This window comes from Echinops telfairi, unplaced genomic scaffold (genome assembly GCF_000313985.2).
Source record: "Echinops telfairi isolate 266 unplaced genomic scaffold, ASM31398v2 ScPeMD7_7424;HRSCAF=8462, whole genome shotgun sequence".
Lineage (NCBI taxonomy): Eukaryota > Metazoa > Chordata > Mammalia > Afrosoricida > Tenrecidae > Echinops > Echinops telfairi.
This window is the reverse complement of record NW_022111324.1, coordinates 6419493-6430295: the sequence shown is the minus strand read 5'-3', so window position 1 is coordinate 6430295 and position 10803 is coordinate 6419493.

Sequence of the window (10803 nt, the reverse complement as noted above, 5' to 3'; positions counted from 1 at the left end):
AAATGTTTTGAGAATGATGATGGCATCAAATGTTCAAATGTGCTTGACACAGTGGATGGATGGATAGATTGTGATAAGAGTTGTAGGGGCCCTCAATAAAATGATTAAAAAATAAAAGAGAGTTCTTATCTGTACCAGTGTACGTGCTCCGGTCTAACCAGATTTGCAAGGTGAAATCGCTTTTAAAAGAGTTGCATATACATCATCACAATCAGTTCTAGTGCCCCCTCCCCCCTCCCGCACTCATTGCTTGCTCCCAAATCCCCCACCCTGACCCAGTAACTCTTTAGGAGAGGAGAAACCCTGTCTCTCTCCAGCTGAGCTGGCTGAGAGTTTCCAGCTGCCGACCTTGTTCCATCAGAGCTCCTTATTTAGAAGGCTGGAAATCCTAGGGCAGGGCGCCAGCTCCAGGGGAGGGCTTTCTTGTGCTATAGGCTCTGGAGGGAGGTCCTGGTCTCTTCTGAGCTCCTGGGTGGTCTTCATGGGGCTTGCTACCTCTGTTGTTGTTGGGTTTTTGTTGTTGTTTGTTTGTTTGCTTTCTGTGTGTCTTTTGCATGGCTCTGTATAAAAAATCAGTATAGGTAAATCTATAGAGATTGTAACTGGATTAATAATCTCCTTCGAGCATGGCAGGGGAGGTTGGGGGTGGGGGAGGTGGGAAGCTAACAACAATGAGCACGAGAAGGAAATATTCTGAAATGGATTGTGCTGATGATGGCACAACTATTCTTAATATGAATGAACAATTAAATGGTATGATGTGTGGGGGGTGGATAGAGGCAACAGAAGCTGGGAAGGTTAGGTAGGAGATGGAGAGGGCCGTGAGTTGGTGTTGATGGGGTAGGAACAATGCAGATAATGAGCATGAGGATGGTTGTACAACTTGAAGACTGTAACCAGTCACTCTATTACTGAATAGGTATACCGTACATACTCAAGTATAAGCCAACCTGAATATCAGCCCAGGGATCTAATTTACCTCAAAAAATGTGCTGAAAAACTCGGCTTATACACAGGTATATATGGTATGTTCTGCTGTATATATTTTCCACGACTAAAAAAATAAATATTAAAACACACACATATAATTCTAAGCACCTTGAAAAGCTCTTACCTGCATTCTGAGTAGCAGCCAAAGTGTTCAGCCAAACTTTCCAGTTTGCCTAACAACTTACTTACAAAGGTCTAAAACGGTTCTTTGTCCAACCTGTGCCATTTGATAACTCACGCTTTGAACAGTTTAAGAAATGGTCACAGCTTTCCATAAATACCTGCTAATAAGCCCAGGGCTAACTTCACTCTCACCAGGAGATATTTAAGTCATTGACTCAGACAAATCTCCCGTTTCTATAATGGTAGTGTTCTTTGTACTGTTATAGAACCAAGGTGATCAGGCGCCCAGAGTAAGAATGGACAGTCTCCTGAGACTCTTTCAGGGGATAAAAGTATACTGGGAGTTAAGGAGTGGTGTCCATGGTGAGCCACTTCTTCATGTGCTCACCAGCTAGTGACCCGGCTCTGCCCTGCCCTGCATCTTGCCCTCTCAGCGGACCCGTATACTCGACAAGCACCTCCAGTCTCACTTGATTGTCCCAGTTTTAAATCTCTTAATAAAACAATTTGGCACTGCTTTTCATTCCTCTGAGAAAGGAAAATCGGCTATAGGATTATTAAAAAAATCAAATGGGGGGAAAAGGGTGGTGGATTAAAATAAGACACGCAGGGTTCTTTGCTTTTGATAATGTACAAATATTATACAACTGAAAGACTGCTAATTGCCCTCCACGCATCTTCCCTAAGTTCCTTAAACATTTATCCCTCTATGTGCAGACCCATTACCTCCAGGAGAGATGCTTTGACCAAGTTGGTTACAACCACCATGGTACTAAGACACGTGGTAACAAAGGTCACGCTCCCTCAGCAGCATTCTTGGGCTTGTGTTGCTGTTTTCATTCCTTCAGGGCCCCAGGTGCACTCCATTTCTCAGTTTTAGAACTTGTCTCCTAGAGTTTCTGAGAAAGGGACCCAAAACACACTCACTGCCACCAAATTGATTTGGACTCATCCTGATCCTAGAGGACGGAGTAGAACTGCCCCTGTAGGCTTCCAAGACTGTTGACTCTGAATGGGAGTAGAGAGCCTCATCTTTCTCCCACAGAGTGGCCAGTGGTTTTAAACTGCTGACTGTGTGGTTAGTAGCCCAACACGCAGCCCACTGCATCATTAAGGCTCCTGAGTAAAGGGAATAGAAACTCTAGTTCCCACAGAGTGTCAGAGGGTCTCAACATAGGCCTACACCTACAACTGTGTTTCGGTGAAATTCTTTTACATGGTAACCATATGTGCTTTATGCACTTAAAAATATCATATTTTGAGAAGAGGCCTAAAGGCTTCAACTAACCAAGCCCAAGGCACACACAGAAAAAAAATTTCTTTACTTTCTTTGACAAATACAAAGTGAAAATCTGTGACATCAGGACAAGATGATCATTGGTTCTCAACTATAACTTTGACTAGGGCTGATACATACCAGCATAGAATTGCACTACATTAAAATCTATCAATTGTTCTACATACATGAAAGACCTTCTGACGGGATACCCACCGCCAAGCAAAACAAAAACTAAACAAACAGTAAAAAGCTCCACTGGGGGAAGCTTTTGTAGTATGCATTTTTCCCAGTAGGTGAGCATCCAGCAAATTGCTCTAAGTTAGTGCACTCAGTGGTGTTGCCTGGGAAGGTTCTCTCTGGCCACAGGGATTTTTTTTTGTAAAAGCAGTTTCACTCAAACCTCGGTTTTTGTGATGACTGATTTAAAAGAACAGCGTGCAACTGTGAAATTTTGTTTCCTGCTCAGGAAAAATGCCACAGAAACTGTTGTGATGTTGAACACAGCTTACAAGGACAGCACTATGGGAAAAACAAGTGCATGAATGGGTTTCTCCTTTCAAAGGAGGTGAAATGTTGATTGATGACAAACCTTGTTTTGGATGTCTGTCAATCTCCCAAACAGATGAAAATGTCAACTCATAGTGCCTTTGAAGTTCAATCCACCAGGTCAGACTGTTAATCAAACTTTCTTTTTAGAGGTTCTGAAAAGATTGCATAACAGTGTGTGACAAAAAAAGGCCTGATTTGTGGCAGATGGGGGACTGGTTTTGCCACAACAGTGCACGTGTTCACTCAAGTCATCTCAGTGCACCTGGTTTTGGGGTGGTTTTTTTTTGGCAAAAAACAGCATGTCTCTCTTGCCCCACGCACCTTACTCACCTGACCTCACTCCACGAGACTTCTTTTTGTTTCTGTGAATGAAGAGGGTCATGAAAGGACAGTAATTTGAAGGCGTAGAAGAGGTGAAGAAAAAATGAGGGAGGTGCTGTCAGCCATCCAAACAGATGAGTTTGAAAAATGTTTCCAAGAATGGAATCACAGATTTCACAAATGTATTAAATGTAATGGAGAGTACTTTGATGGTGATAAGGTTGTTTTTTTTAAAAAAAAAAACAAACTTAAAATATGGCTTTGAAAAAAATTCCATTTTCTCAAACATTTAATTCTAGCAAACATTTATGTTAATGTGAATCACTATGCAACATAGGATAACCATATATATAAGATGCCATATGTATTTGGACATAGTAGACCACATGCACATCCACGATATGTGTAAGTACCATATTGTGCACACGATGTACCACAGTCTACCAGATGTTTCATATTGTGTGCCAGATGTACCAAGTATTATAAATTTTGGCACATATTATAGTAGTAAGCTCAAAAATCCCATTTAAAATATTACTAACAATAGTTTTGAGTTCAACTCCTCAGTACAGGGGAGCTTCAATAAACTCATGGAAAACTGGAATGAAAAGATAATGGAATTTTTCTACAAAGTTTTGAAGCTGTGGCTAAACAGATCTGCTGATTCAAACAACTCACATAGTAAGCATGCTAACGGTGCTTAGTAAAAAGGGTAATGAGGCGCGGTGGGGAGGGTCGCTGCGGCGGAGGCTCCCCGGGGCCTGCACCCCGGGCCCGGGGTTGGCAGGGGGACGTTGTCCGGCTCGCGCCATCGGCAGCATCTGCAATCGGTAAACCTACAAGATTAAAATGAATTTTTGTGGTAGATGGCTCTGAAGAGATAGCACTGTTTTAAGATGAAGGTGGAGGTGTAGCTTTGAAGAAGAGAAGAGTTTGGAACATTCTATTTATGAAGCAGAAATGTGAATCCTGAGGCCTATACAAAGTAATAGACGCTGGGAGCGTACACACCCAGTCAGCTTGAAGAGTCTCAAATGGACCCTACCGCAGAAATCAAGATGGCTGTCTACTCTGGGGAATTGAGGAAAATGGATTAATCCAAGAATTGCTGTGATAATACACAACCAAGACAGGGTTCCTTTAACATGGATCCCATGAATTGAAAGAAGATAATAGGTTTCTTAACTCAACCCAAATGGATAATGGATTTGACTTTCTAAAGACTTCGAATTATTAAAACAAGGACATTTTTGGCATTTAAAGATGGCACATTAACATAGATGATAGCTTGTATGCCTGGATGTTTTTACAGTTAAATTTGTATGAGTATGATCTTATGGAATGTTAACCTTAATAAAATTTCTAACGTTAAAAAAAAAGGGTTATGAATCAATGCTAATAAATTAGTGGAGTAAGAAAGTCAACAAACATACATGTTAAAAATTAGCCAGTGTACAAATGGAATCCATAGTTTAGAAATAGGTCTAAAGGACCAAAATAGATATAAGAACCAAAATCTCATATCGAGGAGAAGGACAAAGTAAGGATGATAGATTCTCCAGCTATACATCTCCACCTACACGTATGCCTATACTCTCCACCCATCCACTTAAAGAGATATTTGTAAACACTAAGATAATAGGTAAGGTTGAATACCCAAGCAGTATCTATTCCCAACATCTTATTGAATTGATTCTACTAGTGAACTTCACATTATCCTCTATTGGGGAATTTAAAAAAATAGATTAAATAAAACACAACCCTCCCCCCACCCAACTAGATTAAATTAACCTGTGTGATGTTCTTTATTCTTTGTAAAGCATTTTCACACATTCCCTGAAGTTAACTAAAAATTGCCTCTATGTGGTTTCCGGGGGTATTGCTTTTCACCAGTGCCTTCAGTGCAGCTTAGATTTGTCCCTCAATCCCATTGGTCCTTGGTCATATGCTACTTCCTGAAATGGTTTAATGTAGGCCAATTATTTCTTGGTTCAATGACCCTGTGCATTCATTTCATCTTCTTTTGATGCTTTTTCTGTGTTGTTCAATATTTTGCCCATAGTATAGCAACTTGCGGCTTGCATTTTTTCATTAGTTTTTTCAGCTTGAAAAATGCTGAACGTGTCCTTTCCTTTTGGTTTTCCAACTCCAGACTTTTGTATAACGTTAGAAGACTCTGCTTTGTCTTCTCAAGCCACTCTTTGAAATCTTGTTCCGCTCTTTGACATGATCATTCTTCCATTCATTTTAGTTTCTCTATGAGACATAGAGCTGCAAGATGGTGCGTTGTTAGTTCCTCTTTTACGTAATGGAGATGATAAAGAAAATAAAGGGCTGGGGTCATAGAACCAGCTAGAATTTACCAGTCATGAGTAGGAATGGACCATGTGTCTTCTACCTAAACTTTTGATGTCACAAGGCAAAAGACTACATTTCCATCAATGCCCTGGACATGGGGAAAATGCCATCTTGGCGATCACCTTGCCCAACTGAGGATATAAGAAGACTATCTTGTATACAAGAAGAACTTATCTGAAAAAACAAACAAACAAAACCAGCATAGTCCTTGTGCGGAACAATCCGGTGACAAATGCTAATGAGAAGCCAGTTACCACTTCAGAAGACCTTCAATATGGGCCCGAGGACACGGCTGAGAAAAGCCTCAGTGCGTACCCTTGGTTGGCCAACCGAAGTGTCTATCACTTAAATGGCTTTGCGTCTCTACGGGTGCACCAAAGAGAGATTTGGAAGATAATAGTAAGATCTACATTCTAGAGCAAGCTTCCGTCTCTCCTGACATCCATTTTGGTCTTTTTGTCTTGTTTTCTTAACTTTGTAATGACCGTTTATACTCTTCTTGTATGATGTTCTTGATGTCACCCCACAATGCTTATAGTCTTTGGTCATTAGTCTCCAAGGCACCAAATCTATTTTTTGGGATGGCCTCTAAAATGGACATTTATAAGAATAATTTCATGGAAAGTATGGCTATTAAGGATATAAAGTGCTAGTAGGTGTACCAAGAAAGGAATATTTAGTTGTGCTAGATGCATAATATTGTGTGTGTTGGCAACATGTTGAAAAGAACAGCTCTGATAAACATCTTAGTGAGTGCGGACACAGAAAGAAGGGAGCCCGCTGGCTCCATGGGTAAGCACTACAGTGGGAATGGAAAGGTGGTGATGGAAATGCACCTATCTGCTCCACAGGACAAAGATTGGTGATCTGTTACTACAAAGATGACAGCCAAAGCCAATGGGGCAGTTCCACTCTACCATATGGGGTCAATATGAATGGAAATCAATTTGATGGGCTACAATAACAGATAGAAATGGGGAGTAGCGATGCTCATAGGAGATGTAACCAAATAGCTGTGTCCTTTCTAGTCTTGTTGAATTGCTTCCTTAATAGGCTCATATGTAGGTTTGAATTTATTTTAAAAAACAAACAAACAAAACCGGAGTAGTCTCAAAGCCATCAGAAGGGATGTGGTTAAAATAAATTACTTGGTATGGGTCTCTGTTAGTCTGGGTAAACTAGAGAAAGAAATTCATGGACACACATGTGTATAAGATTTATATACAAGAGCAATTGAACATTGAGAAAACATCCTAGCCCAGTCCAGATCAAGTCCGTAAGTCTGACATTAGCCCACATTTCCAATATCAATCTATAAAGTCCTCTTCAGTCTTATGAAAAACATGCAATGACGTCAGATGCAGAAGATCACAGGCCAGTGGGCAGAAAGTCTTTGGATCCAGCGTCACTGGAAACATCTCAGCGCTGGCAGGGGTCTTTCTGTGGCTTCTCCGGCTTCCGAGGTCTGGTTGCGTCCATGTAGCTTGTCTTCTGCAATGTCTCCCAGGGAGTGGCAGAGAGAGAGAGGTGTCTTCTGCCTCCAAGGAGGAAGTACTAGATTTCCCAGAATTCTCAGGAGAAGGCCATGCCCACAGAAGTCTCATTGGCTATCTCCAGATTGACAGCCTAGACTCCAGCCCTACATTCTTAATCCTTAAATTGACACCAGATTAGGTGACTACCACAGGGTCTTTTAGCCATAATCGATGTAACACTCATCAAATGATTGTGTGAGATAATGCAAATAAAGTATAGAGGATTTAAACCTGGGGATTGAAGAGAACTATTTCAGAAGCAAGAAGAGAATCCCGTGACCCTCAAGAAAAAAGAGCTACCAGTGTTCCAGATCTCTGTGTAACAGAAGAGGTAGCAGAGAGGGCTGCAGCACCAAGACCATGAGACAGCATCGGGCTTCCTGGCCCACCGAAGGAGTGAAGGTTAAGTACCTTCAGGTAGGATGCTAGCTTAAGGAGTGGGAGCCCTTTGGGTACTTATCAGCTCAAAAGGACTTTTGTGACACTTGTCTGAGCAGACAGAAGCCAAGGGATTACATGATTGAGACTGAAGAAGAGAAACAGATGGGCCTGCCAACATGACTCACAAAAAACAGAGGAAAATAGGATTGTGAGATATAATTAATTACAATGACCCTTTTAGCCATAGCTCTCCCTTTTGTGATGAATTGTAAATTCTAGTCTTTACCCTTGTGATTCTGATCCCATTTTGGAATGAGCTTTCTGTTAGTTAATGAAACAAGGGCTAAGGTGGAATGTATTTGTTTTTTGGAATGTAGTTTTAGTCCCTTTCTCATTAGAGGGCGTGGCTCAAGTCACCACTATTTGCTTCCTTGGGTCTTTAGTCTGCAGAAGCCAAAGACCACACCTCCCGTCCCAGTCGTTTTGTGATCTCTTCTTGACTGAACACGTGCAGAAGCAAGCAAGACTTCCCTTTCAAGTTTTAATCTTTGATCTAGACCCTGGATCCGACTCCCCTCTAGCTGACCTCTGGTTCTTAGGACTTGACTTGCAGCTTATTCCCTGATCTGATTTCACCAGCTTCCGCAGCCTCGTGGATGAGGAGGATCCTCTAGACCAGTGGTTCTCAACCTGTGGGTCACGACTCTGTTGGGGGTCGAAAGATCCTTTCACAGGGGTCACCGATTCATAACAGTAGCAAAATGACAGTTATGAAGTAGCAATGAAAATAATTTTATGGTTGGGGAGTCACCACCACATTGAGGATCTGTACTAAAGGGTCGCGGCATGAGGAAGGTTGAGAACCACTGCTCTAGACTGAATCTTAACCTCCGATTTGAGACTTACCAACCTCTATAACCATGTGAGTAATTTCTGGAACAGTCCATCAGCTCTGCAAGACGGTGCAGTGAATTGCAGAACCCTGAGACATGAAGATGTAGACTGAGAGGCAGAGTATTGACATCAGGGATAATGGAATAGTATAGCATTTTGGAAAAGTGAGGCAGTTGGGATATTATTCATCTCCACCTTATTTGGGGCTAGTCTTGCATTAATCTTTTGGAGAGAAATTATTTCTCCAGGCTATATCCTTAATGTTTTTTGATCCTGACTTATGACAAACTATAGTATTAACTTTTCTAATAAGCCCTGTCATTGTCCGTATTGAGTTCTGTGAGGCCACTACAATGGGTTCTTGAACCTAGCAGCAAAGTAGAGTGCTGTGAAAGAGACAACTGGGGTCAGAATAGGGGAAAGAAGGATGGAGTATAAGGGCAGGCTTTTTGTGGGACTCATCCTTGGACATATGCCGAGTTGGGTTCTTCTTCCCACTTTTGTAGTTGCAGGAGGTCAGACTTAGCCACCCTGCCATTTCCTCAGGGGACAGCATATACAAAGGTCCTGAGTCATGTGGCTAGTTTTAGGCACTCAGCTGACTAGAGTGTGGCGTGTCACTGTGGGATACTGAGAGAGCACAGAGGATGTGATGTGTGAGTTGAGTCTAGGTCAAGAGAAAATTTAAAAAGCAGGAGAAAGAGTTGGGAGTTTATTCAGTAGTCAATGAGGAGCCATGGAAAGTTTAAGTAGAAGATTGCTTGTATGTTCAGCTTGGTTCTCTATAGAAGCAAAACCAGTCACATATATACACACACACAGAAAGAGAGAGAGAGATAGAGAGAGAGAGAGAGAGAGAGAGAGAGAGAGAGAGAGAGAAACGTATCAAGAAAGTGGCTCACACAGTTGTAGAAGCAAGTCCAGTGAGATTCAAGTCCATGGGTCAGATGTTAAGCTGGCAACTTTTCCTGACCCAAGTAGCTTCTGCGGGTGACAAACCAGGAAGTGGGGAGAAGAAGTAGGAAGACCTTGGCTTGTGGATGCACAGGTGAATTCAAGGTTAGTAGACCAGAAAGCACACCGCTTTGTCTCTGGGTTGGCAAGCAATATGGTGGGCCATTGGGTCAAGTCCTAAGAACCGGAAGTTGAGGAGCTAGGCTCCATACAAGCAAGAAGTGATAAAGTTCTCTACAGTGTCTACTTACATAGGAGCAGGCCACACCCCTGAGGCAATTTCACTTTCACTTTTGAAATACTATAACTAATCTTCTTAAGACTGCTGGGCTGCTCACAGCAGATCCCATCATGGAGTTGACAGTTTTTATCTTATGCTAACATAAAGGTTGGTGGGTAGAACCCATCTAGAAGCTTCACGGCCGAAGAAAAGAGGGGTGACTGCTTCCCTAAAGATCTTAGCTGTTTTAGGGTACAAAAGAGATCTGAAATCTCAAATAAAACTCAAGAACACTTATTAAGTCTTAAACAGGCCAGAAGAGACAAGACAAAGACACACCATCTGGATGGGGGAAATTGGTCGAGGAAGCTCGACCAAGGCAGGATGCTAGCACCTCCCCTTCCATTAAGGGCAAACTAGGCAAGTCCATAAGGGCCAGTCTGCCTCTCCGTGGACTGACTAGCGTGATAGCAATGAACTCGGCCCGAGGACAAACCCATGCAATACTACATGTAACACACTAAGAACTCAATGGAGGTTGGGTTTATGTGGAGATTCGTACAAGGATTTGTCTTTCATTTTGAACTGTAGCCTTCAGCAAACGTAGTGCTCAGACGTTTCAGCTTATACATAGCCAAGAAAACTCTACATGATGGCTGGGTTCGACTCTGCCACACAGTGTGGTCCTGCGCCAGAATCTAGTGGAAGGAAGGCATGGGGTCATCTACCTGCCGTGGAGTGGACTGGACTCCTTTGCGCAGGGAACAGCTCCTTGGACTTTCCATCGTTACCAGGTGTATCTTTCTCGGGCTAAGCGGAGGGCCGGTGGGTTCGAGCCACTAACCTTGTGGCTAGCAGCTGGAGGGGGAATGCATTCCTCTTTTAGGTAGAAAAACAGGTAGAACTTGGAATGTGGCAATCTGCTGAGAGTGAAACCAGCGGAAAGGGCCACCCTGGGCCAAGCGGTGGCGGGCGGCGGCGCGGGGCTTTGGGTTGAGCGCGGGAGAGCGGGCGGAGGGAATCACGTGACCCAAGCGGCGGGGGGCGGGGGCGTGTGCGCGGAGGAGGCCCCAGCAGACGTTGCGCTCGGCCGGGCAATGCCTTCCCCGAAAGGCGGGCGGAGCCGACAACCAAACTAACAGCTCCGCAGCGGCTCGGGGCGGGGCGGACGGGAGCGGCCGGGGCTCCCAGGGCCGGGC